Source organism: Aegilops tauschii, chromosome 5 (genome assembly GCF_002575655.3).
Source record: "Aegilops tauschii subsp. strangulata cultivar AL8/78 chromosome 5, Aet v6.0, whole genome shotgun sequence".
Lineage (NCBI taxonomy): Eukaryota > Viridiplantae > Streptophyta > Magnoliopsida > Poales > Poaceae > Aegilops > Aegilops tauschii.
This window is the reverse complement of record NC_053039.3, coordinates 9,957,882-9,967,751: the sequence shown is the minus strand read 5'-3', so window position 1 is coordinate 9,967,751 and position 9,870 is coordinate 9,957,882. Positions and strand designations below refer to the sequence as shown.

General features: G+C 47.9%; 1 pseudogene; it reads right to left on the bottom strand.

The window, feature by feature from the left end:
* Positions 1 to 5,516: 5,516 nt before the first annotated feature.
* LOC109745325 (uncharacterized) lies at positions 5,517 to 9,145 on the bottom strand (annotated as a pseudogene).
* Between the last annotated feature and the right edge of the window lie 725 nt (positions 9,146 to 9,870).

Sequence of the window (9,870 nt, the reverse complement as noted above, 5' to 3'; positions counted from 1 at the left end):
TACGTTCGGTACTTGATCGGGGCGAATCGTGAAGGTGTACGACTACATCAACCGCGTTGATAAATGCTTCCGCTCAGCGATATTCAAGGGTATGAAGATGCTCTCCCCCCCTCGTAGCTATGCATCTCCATGGATAGATCTTGCATGTGTGTAGATTTTTTTTCCATGCAATGTTCCCCAACAGCCACTACGTTATATGAAAACCTATTTGGTTTTGAAAACAAACATAACATCAGTCTAGGTCCTTCCTTTTGGGAGGAGGGAGATCTAGTTACACAAGAAGAAAATAACCACCTACAGAGAAGCTTATGTGAAGAAGAGATCAAAGAGGCAACCTTTGGATCTTATGCTCATGCCTCATGGAGCCCATGGCCCCGATGGTCCGTCTTTCCTGTTTTGCCAAAAATTTTGGGATGTGATTAAAACTGATTTTGTGGCCTTAGTGAAAGATTTTGAGGATAGTAAATTGGATCTGCACATATTAAACTTTGCCTTGATTGTCCTTATCCCCAAAGAGCCTGATGCAAAGGACATGAATAAATTCAGGCCAATTAGTATAAGTAATTGTGGTGTTAAGATTTTCTCTAAAGCTATGACAAATAGAGTTTCCCCCATGTGTCATAGATTGATTTCTTCTAACCAAACTGCGTTCATTAAAGGGAGGTATATTTTGGAGAGTGTGGTGATGGCCCATGAAGTTATTCGTGAGGTGAAAAAAATCTAGATCTCAAGGTTTAGTGCTTAAGTTGGATTATGAGTAAGCCTATGATAGAGATAGCTGGGATTTCCTTTTTGAAATGCTACACTCTAGAGGATTTGGCCCAAAATGGATCCTTGGATTAACAGTACTTTAAATCACAACACTTTTAGCGTGAGGATTAATGATACTATAGGTCCTCACTTCGTAGGGGGGAAATTGCTCAAGCAAGGGGACCCTCACTCCCCTTTGTTGTTTAACCTGGTACTGATGTTTTTACTAAAATGCTACAAAAGGCTGCTTCTCAAGATCTGATATCTGGGCTTTTGCCCCAAGTAGTTCCAGGGGGTGTGGTCAGTCTGCAATATGCTGATGATACCATACTCTTTTTGGAAAATTTTGTCCATAAGGCGAGAAATTTTAAATGGCTTTTGTCCTGTTTCCAAATCTCTCGGGGTTGAAGATTAATTTTCATAAAAGTGATTTGATGACCATCAACGTGGAGGAGGTAGTTGTTAAGGTATTTGCTCAAAAAAATTTGCTGTAAACTTGGTTCTTTTCCTATCAAATATCTTGGGGGTGCCTCTGCACTATGATAAACTTAAAAGAGAAGACCTTCAACCTATTATTGATAGGATTATTAAAAACATTTCTGGTTGGTTGGGGAGATTTCTTACATATAAGGGGAAGATAATTTTACTTTCTGCCTGTGTGATTAGCATCCCTGCATATCTTATGTCTGTGATCAAATTTCCAAAATGGGGCGATCAATGCTATCAATTCCCAAATGGCCCACTTCTTTTGGGGGAATCTGGGTGATCAACACAAATACCATTTGGCCAACTGGGGTTTGATTTCTAGAAAGAAAGAATTTGGGGGGTTAGGGATCCCCAACCTAAAAGAATTTGATATGGCTTTGCTGGCTTCGTGGGGAAGAGATATTTTGATAACACTGAAGCAAATTGGAAGAAAATCATTTTACATAAATACAAAATGAATTCTCCTAATATCCTCTGGGCAAATGGTGGGGTGGGCTCTACCTTCTGTAAGAGTGTCACTTAGGCCTTGTCTACGGCCAAAACCTTTTACAGGTGGAAATTAGGAAATGGTGAACTCATCAATTTTTGGCATGGCACTTGGGCAGGGGATTGTTCCCTTAAGGTGCAATTCTGGGACGTATTTAACATATGTAACCAAACTAATTGCACCGTTGCCCAAGTGTGGGACGGTAGTAATCTGAAAATGCCATTTAGAAGATGAGTGCTCAGCCACCAGCTCATCCACAAAGAAATCCACCTTCTTCTGTACCCTATGAACAGGCCTCTCTATCACCACCTTCCACTCAACCTGCCCTGGTCACTTTGGTTGTCATGCATAAACCCTGGGATGTGTCACATTCCACTTCACACCATCGTCTAGTTTGTGCACTGTGATCAGGTTCTGGTATTTTACCTACTTGAATCATTGACACTAGAGTTGTCATATTTTGAATATGTGAGCATATGACATGTTATATATTGGTGCGGCTTAAATGTAGCAATTCTGACAGAACTTACGACATTTATGTGCTTGTGCTGCTGATCGTGTGTAAAACATTTCACAACTGAAGATTTCTACCAACCTTTTCTTTTCGTGTCAAGAACGGTAGTTAAAAACTGCCATTGTTTTATTGTCTGGTTAGTGAAACCAATGCAAATAGACAGGGTTTGCCAAACATTTCACCTTGAAGAACCGCTATGAGATGTGTAAATTCGGAGCTTTTTCCGCTGAAAAAGGGTTTCCCCATGCTTTGTATACAAAGCAACCAACCGAACCATACAGGGATAGGTGCTGGGGCGGAAATAGCACAGGCACGCCCAAAAGAAACGACAGAGAAAGAGCAAAAGAAACAAATGCCGACAATGGCGGATCAACAAAAACAAAGAAGCCTCGCGAACGCTGCACCCACCAGGATCTTCCACTAGGCTCCAAGACTCCGAAGCGCCGGCACCTATCAACACCTCCAAAAAGGATCACGACGATGACGACGCTGCTGCCAAGGGTTTCCCCCGGTACACGACGAGGCGAGAGGAAGGGTAGCCCCCGACGCGCTCCCAGAAGGTCAGGTGGCACCCACAGGGGCCACCGCGCCGGTGTCGGCCATGCCGACAGGGGTTTCCCCCGATCCCAACCCACACCTCGGGCGCTCCGGAGCCTGCCACCAAACCAACCACCACCCTGCGCCAACGTGGTCATGAGGCCCCCACGCCGTCTCATCACGGTACCGCGAAGTGAGGACCGCACGGCGAAGAATCAGAGCCGGGACTAGGGCATCAGCACCGTCGGCACGCGGGAGGGCCCCACCTCCACCGTCAGCGATGGTAGCAGTCCGGACGCAATAGCAGGAGCACACCGGCCCATGGGCCCACAGGCCCGGCCAAGCCCTCGTGGGCCCGCAAAGCTCCCGCCCTCGCGCTGCTGCCGGCACGCCGTCGGCGCCACCGCCACATATCCGAGCCGCTCCTCCTCCTCACCGCGCCGCAGACAACGAGGCCACGCCGGGGGGCCAGCCCGCTAGGACCCAGATGGGGCCCGCCGGGACCAGATCTGGGCTGGGGGCGCGACGTCGGCCACCCAGCACAACCACGCCGCCCCGCCGCCAAGGAGCGGCCCCGACACCATGCTTGCTGCCGGCAGTTGCTGTAGGGCCGCCGGACCGCAGCCAAGCCGGGCTGCACCGCCGCTGCCTCCCTGCCCCGGGAAGGGAGCATGTGCGTGCGGGGACGAGAAGGCCAGCCGCCGCCGGCACCACCCGGGCCAGCGCCGGGGGCGTCCGCCGGCGGCGACGGGGAGACGGGGGAGGAGGTTGCATGGAACCTGTCGATCGATCTCAGAAGTCGTTATGTACGTACGTAGTGAAGACAAAATTACTTTGGGTTCTCAGCTCAGTGCGGTGCTGCATGCGATCTCGTCTAGCAGCTATAGCAAAAATTAAGCAACGACGTCGACGTGTTCCAAAGGTAAGATGTCACTTAGTACATCTCCTGTCCTATTTACATGCCCCTCTCTCTCCGACCAACGAAAATCCGCTATCGCCACACCGGTTAGAAGATTTCTTTGGCACCTCTAAATAAATCCTAAAGATAAATTTTGTGTGCTCCAATGATCGCTCCAGAGTTGGAGTGCCGATCAGCCTATCTCCTGGTTACAAAGCTATAAGGCTTCCTGCTCCCAACCCCCTGGTCAACAACACTCCCGCAACGACAAAGAAAGGAGGCAGGTGAGGACCCCATATGTATGGCGAAAGAGGCAACCTTGATAAAAGGTGGATTTTATCGACTTCAAAATAAATTATGAAATGGGCACAAACACAATACAAAACTAAAGCTATGCCTAAGCGAGGACAGAAAACCTAAAGCGATCAAAACTGCGATGGAGAAACTACGATAACGACCGTATCCGGACCAATCATCTCTTAACACCATAGGGACATAGAAGGTTCTCTACCAACAACGCATTTAAGAAGGGACAACGCTCAAGCACCATCATCACGAATCCAACCATCAAAGACCAGCTTCTAGGTTTTCACACTGAAGAACAAGTCCTACCAAAGACAAGCATCCTATTTTATAGCTGGTGAAAAAAAGTTAGCCAAGAGGTCACATCACATGCATCAACGGATCTGTACCGCTAACATCTGAAAAGATGAGAAGGGTACCTGTCATTCTTGCATGGTCCACTTACATGAACACCTCCGACTCAATACGGCTCATATAAAACTGTCTCGCCAGTTCTAACTTCTCCGTGTTGGCCCCGCGGGTATCACGGAAGCAAACCCTAGCCGCCGCTAGTTTCTCCCCAAGCCCCTCCCCCGAGACCTCCGGAGGTCGACGCCGAGAAAAGCCCGCCCGGCGGCGGCTACGGGGCCAGTTCCTCATCTTGCGCGGCTGGATCAGCATGAGACGCTCGCCTATGCGGGGGCACGCGTCCCGGCACAGTAGCGCGACCTCGATGCGGCTTGGACAGCAGAGTGGTGCATAGGTCTAGGGCGGAGTGGTGCTGGTGTAATGTGGAGGCATCAACGAGGAGATCTTTCAACCTACTTACCATGATCCTGTGCAGTCATTATTTTGAAGCCATGCAAATACCTTCTTTCTAAAACTTGAAAGTACGAGAACTGTGCGGTCGGGTTGGTTGTCTACTCTTTAGCTAGGGCACATGTCCAACAAATTTGGTAGATATCTGATGAAAAATGAATAAACTGAACCTTCAACGACCAATCAATTTTCTCAGGTTATATAGTGACAGACAACAATGAAGTTTCAGACAAGATGGATTAAAAAAGTATTAAGAAGCACACTACTTTTTCTTAATATTTCTGCATCAGGCTTAATAAGTTTCAATACCTACTTGATACTAGTTCCTCCAGCCGCTGAAACTAATACTCATCACACTCCGACGACAACTTTTGGTCTTCATAGTACTGCCTAACATCCTTTGCAAACTGCACGTCTCTCCTAAAATCAAATACGAAATCAACGTCTAGCATTCGGTCTGTGCTCGTAGTCCCACCAACAGTAATATCACTATTACTCTCAAAATAGTCCGAAGAATCTAGATACATGATCTTCGTCGCGGATCCGGTTCCATAGTAGCAACGACCTGTCACCAAAACCAGAGTTGATTATCTATCGAACACAACAAAACAACTCCAAGTTACCGCATCAGGAAGCGATTTTTCAAAGAGGAATGTTTGGCAAACCATGCTTATTTGCTCTGCCCATTGGTGTACATCAAAAAACAAGAGTGATTTTTCTCCACCCACAATGCACCCCCGGCCGAAAACATAGCAACAAAAAAAAAATCTGAAACTTCGTGGCATTAATTATGAACAAATGTTTTAGGTTCTTGTGAAATTTGGTGGCCAAATGACATCCAAATAGCTCTCTACAAAAACAAATTATGCACAAACGTATGTGCACTTTTTGAGCAGATTTTTTTGGTACTTAGCTTGATCTTAATACAGTAGTATATCTACAACAGGCTTAATAATAAGGTTAAGACCTAATACTAGTTCCTCCTGCTGTTGAAATTAATACTCATCACCCTCTTGCGACAATTCTTTTTGACGTTCACAATACTTCCTCATATCGTCTGCAAACTGCGCATCACTCCTAAAATCGAACATTAAATCAGCGTCCAGCATTCCATCCGTGTGTGCCGTCCCATCGTCGGTAATATCATGATTACTGTTAATAAAGTCTGCTGAATCTGGATACATAATCTTCCTCGCGGTTGACTCTCCATAGTAGCAACGGCCTGTCACCAAAACCAAAATTGATTTATTATTATTCATTTTCATGCTTGAAAATCCATACTGTTGACTGTAAAATCTGAAAGGACATACGGACTACTTATTACAAATAAACGCTGATTTTAACCTATTGCTCGGATGGCTGATTCACAATTTTGTCGATAGTGGGTGTATGCTATAGCCACTAAATTGCTGTATCATCTTATATGTATGGAAAATGGTCTACCAATGAAAACGCGAGGAGCAGAATTCTGAAAAGCGAAAAAGCAGTGAATGTGCGCGCAGACGCAGTGTCCTATACAAGGTCTTCTGTACGGGAGATATAGAATACTTGCTAGTCTGATGCACACAAAACATAACTGAAGTGTGATTCAATTAGCTAAAATACTAGAGGCTAATGCACAGTCTAGATAATGGTGTGAAGTGGAATGTGAAGCAGCATCTGGGGGCGTATACAAAATATGATAAGCAAAGTGACCAAAGAAAGTGGAAGGTGGTGATGGAGAGGTCATGTGGGGTGTCTGTTCTTCATAGGGTACAGAGGAAGCTGGATTTCATTGGTGGCATTGCAGAAGGGCATACTGAAGATCTTCACTTTCACCACACCTTTCCGTTCAGAGAAGCTATACTACTTTCAAGCAAGAATCTCTGATTTTTGTAGTAGATAATTTTAACATATTGCCATTTTTGTAGTAGATGATTTTAAGATATTGCCCTCATGGTCGATTCACAAGTTTGTCGTAAATTGGTGCATACATAGCCGTTAAGTTTATGTATCATCTTATATATCGAAAATGGTGTACCAATTAAATTGTGAGGAACATAATGCTGAATAGTGAAACGACATTGAATGTGCACTCCGTGACCCTATAAAAGTAATTCTTTATGGGAGCTATCCTCTATGATTGGATGAAACAAACAAGCGTCGTAGGATTTAAAGAAGAAAAGTCCTAAATGGAAATCAAAAGGATCTTCAACGAAACAGAAAAAAAAATCTCTCTAATGTTTTAAACCTAGATGGCTGCACATGCTACTTGGAAGGAATGTGGACTTACCAGTATATATCAGGGGTAGAGGACAGCAGAAATTTGGTTTTGGCTGCTCACCAGGAAACAACCAGTTGAGTTCGGCGAAGAAGAGTTGGTTACCATCAGTCCCTGATTTGGAAGCAGCCACAAAATTAATGTGGTAGCACTCCCTGTCCAAGGATTTGGAACCATCCACCACACCACAGATAACACTTAGCACATATTTTGGTTCCTAAAACAAGCAACAACAAGGTCAAATGAAGCAGCTGATAGTGAGATGCAATGAATATGTATACAAGATGAATAAAAGCAAAGCCACGTACCTGAGGATGCTCAAAGGCATATTTCTGCAGCAGCTTTTCAAGCTCAGAGCCAAAGTATAACTTCATTCTATTATAATATGACTTCATTTTTAACAGAGTCTCCTTAGCCTCCTCGCACAACTTGGCCACCTTGGGAGGTTTGGGATCCAACGTCACTGCTTTTTGTCGGAGTAAGTGCTCTATTTGGCCAAGAGATTCACAGGAGATCACACCATTGGTGTCGGTGGTCAGCAAGCGCCGTAGGTCATTCAGCACATCGGGCGTCAGGGACGCGAGGAATAGCCCTAGTGCAGCATGCTGTGGGTGTTGAGCGGTTGCGGCTGCGGCAGCAAACTGCTGCAAGGTGTGCGTCTCCTCGGAAAGGTCACAACATTTGCCGGAGAGGTGCTCCATCACCCGCTGCGCCGAGCAGCCAGACTCAGAGTTTCCTCGGACGAGGGCCATTAGGCCTTCCAGGGAACGAACCTCCACTCGAAGCATAGATAGGGTGTCTATGATGTGATACTCTTTGATTTCGGAGAGGGGTAGCGGGTACACTATGCTGTGCCAAATGGAGTTGAAAATGATGTTGGAGACAGGGTCCAATGGGCCATAGCAGTGGCCAGCCCACAATATGTCCCGGATTAGCCCCATAGAGGATGGCAACATGGTGAATACTTTGAGATAGAAAGCGTGGATTGCACCGTGGAGCCTCATCATGAGAGACTCGGTGTACTCACAGGCATCGCCATTGCAGCACTCTACCAAACCGCGGCTTCGAGATGTTTTCGTGGCCTTCGCTAAAAAGGTCGATATCATGGATCTCTTGTCTTGAGGATCAGACCGCAGGGATGCAAAGAGGTCCCCGTGACGCTCGACCTTGATGGTGACAAGGTTGAATCCATCCACGGAGCTGGTACTGTTGCAAATCTCAAGCTTCCCTTCATTGGGCTTGAGGTTCCGGCAGTAGACGATGACCTCTCTTCCCCCTGGCAGCACCTTCACCTGGAGGTCGTGGGGGCGCCTTCGTGGTACCGCAGTAGATCCGTGAGAGTGTCGACGTCGTCGACGGTGAGCTTGGGCCCTTCTGGCCCGAGGAACGGGGCGGTGGCGAGGAGCCGCTGTAAGGGTAGGGGCGTGGTGTGGAGCCGCACCAGGACATCGGGCGCAGGGTGTGGGTGCGACACACAGGTTGTGGCGCACTTGAGGGCGGCTTGCGTCCTTTCGGAGGCAGGGTCAGGGAGCTCAAGGTCAGCAGCATATAGATCGTGCTCGACAAGTAGGATGGCCACGGCTAGGTCAGCGCCGGCCCAGTGGAGGTAGCGGATGGCCTGTTCTTCACTGAGGCATCCGAAGTATGTCACCATGAAATCGCGGAGAGCCAGGAAGGATGCCGCAGCAATTCCGCGCCACGTATCCCTTCGGCAGGTTGGCCCAATGGTACTGGACAAGATTTCCCTTGGCTGCGCTGCACAGGCCATTCTCTTGGTCCTCCTCCTCCTCTTGGAGTCGTGCGGAGGCGATGGGTTTGCCCTGAAGTCGCGCGGGAGGAGGGCCATGGTATTGAGGATGATGTTGGAGACGGGGTCCAGGAGGCCGAGCGAGAGGCCGCCCTTGCGCATGGTGCTGGCCAGTTCGTCTACGCATCGGGCGGCATGTCGTCTACGGGCAGCCGGTCGAACGCCTCCTCGTAAAAGTCGGGGATGAGCTCGATGAGATCTAGTCTGAAACAGAAGCTAGGGGGTTCATCGCAATTGCCGCTGTAGAGGCAGGAGAAGAGCCCCCTGCGGTCGGGACCCGGCGGCTGGACCTTGTTGGGCGGCATCGCATCAGCTGCGATCGATTGATGCGGCGGTTCGGTCGGCGGCAGGGTATAGGGTTGGCGAGTCGGTTTGGTGGCCGTGGGGTCTAGGGATGAAGAAGACGACGATCGATCGGTACAACGACACACCTCGCGCGCGTCTGATATGGGCCAAAAGTCGCTGGCCCGTTCCACCTTTCTGCCGGCCTATATCTGTGTGGCCCATCGAGGTTTACTTTTCTGAAAAATGCTTATAAACCGGTTCATATCTTGTATACTTTTGTTTTTTGAGAACCAACAGCACACAGCTTATGTATTGGTATAGGTACATTCCGACATCATGGTTTTCCTCACATTTGCGTGCACATCCGCTATCAGGTAATGATCACCTGGCGTTCTCGCTGTCGCCGCGATTTCATGAGCCAGCTTATTCCGTATCCTTCCAACAATGCTGAGGACTCCATCTGCGTTTCAATGTCCATCATCACAGCAAACCAGGGTGATCTGCAAATTTCCTTCGATCTCACCTCTTGTGTCCAATTGTGGAGCTGTCCACTTCCACAACGACATGCCCGTCAAAAATCTTGGCGAAACCAGTAAGGCCCATCATGACGGCCGAAGCCTCTGCTTCATCAGAGGATCTGGGGCAAATAGTTCCCATGCGACGTCGTTGGTGTGAATTGTCTCTCATGCGACGTCGTTGGTTGTAATGGCTCTCATGCGACGTCTCCCAGCGCAGAAACAGCTCA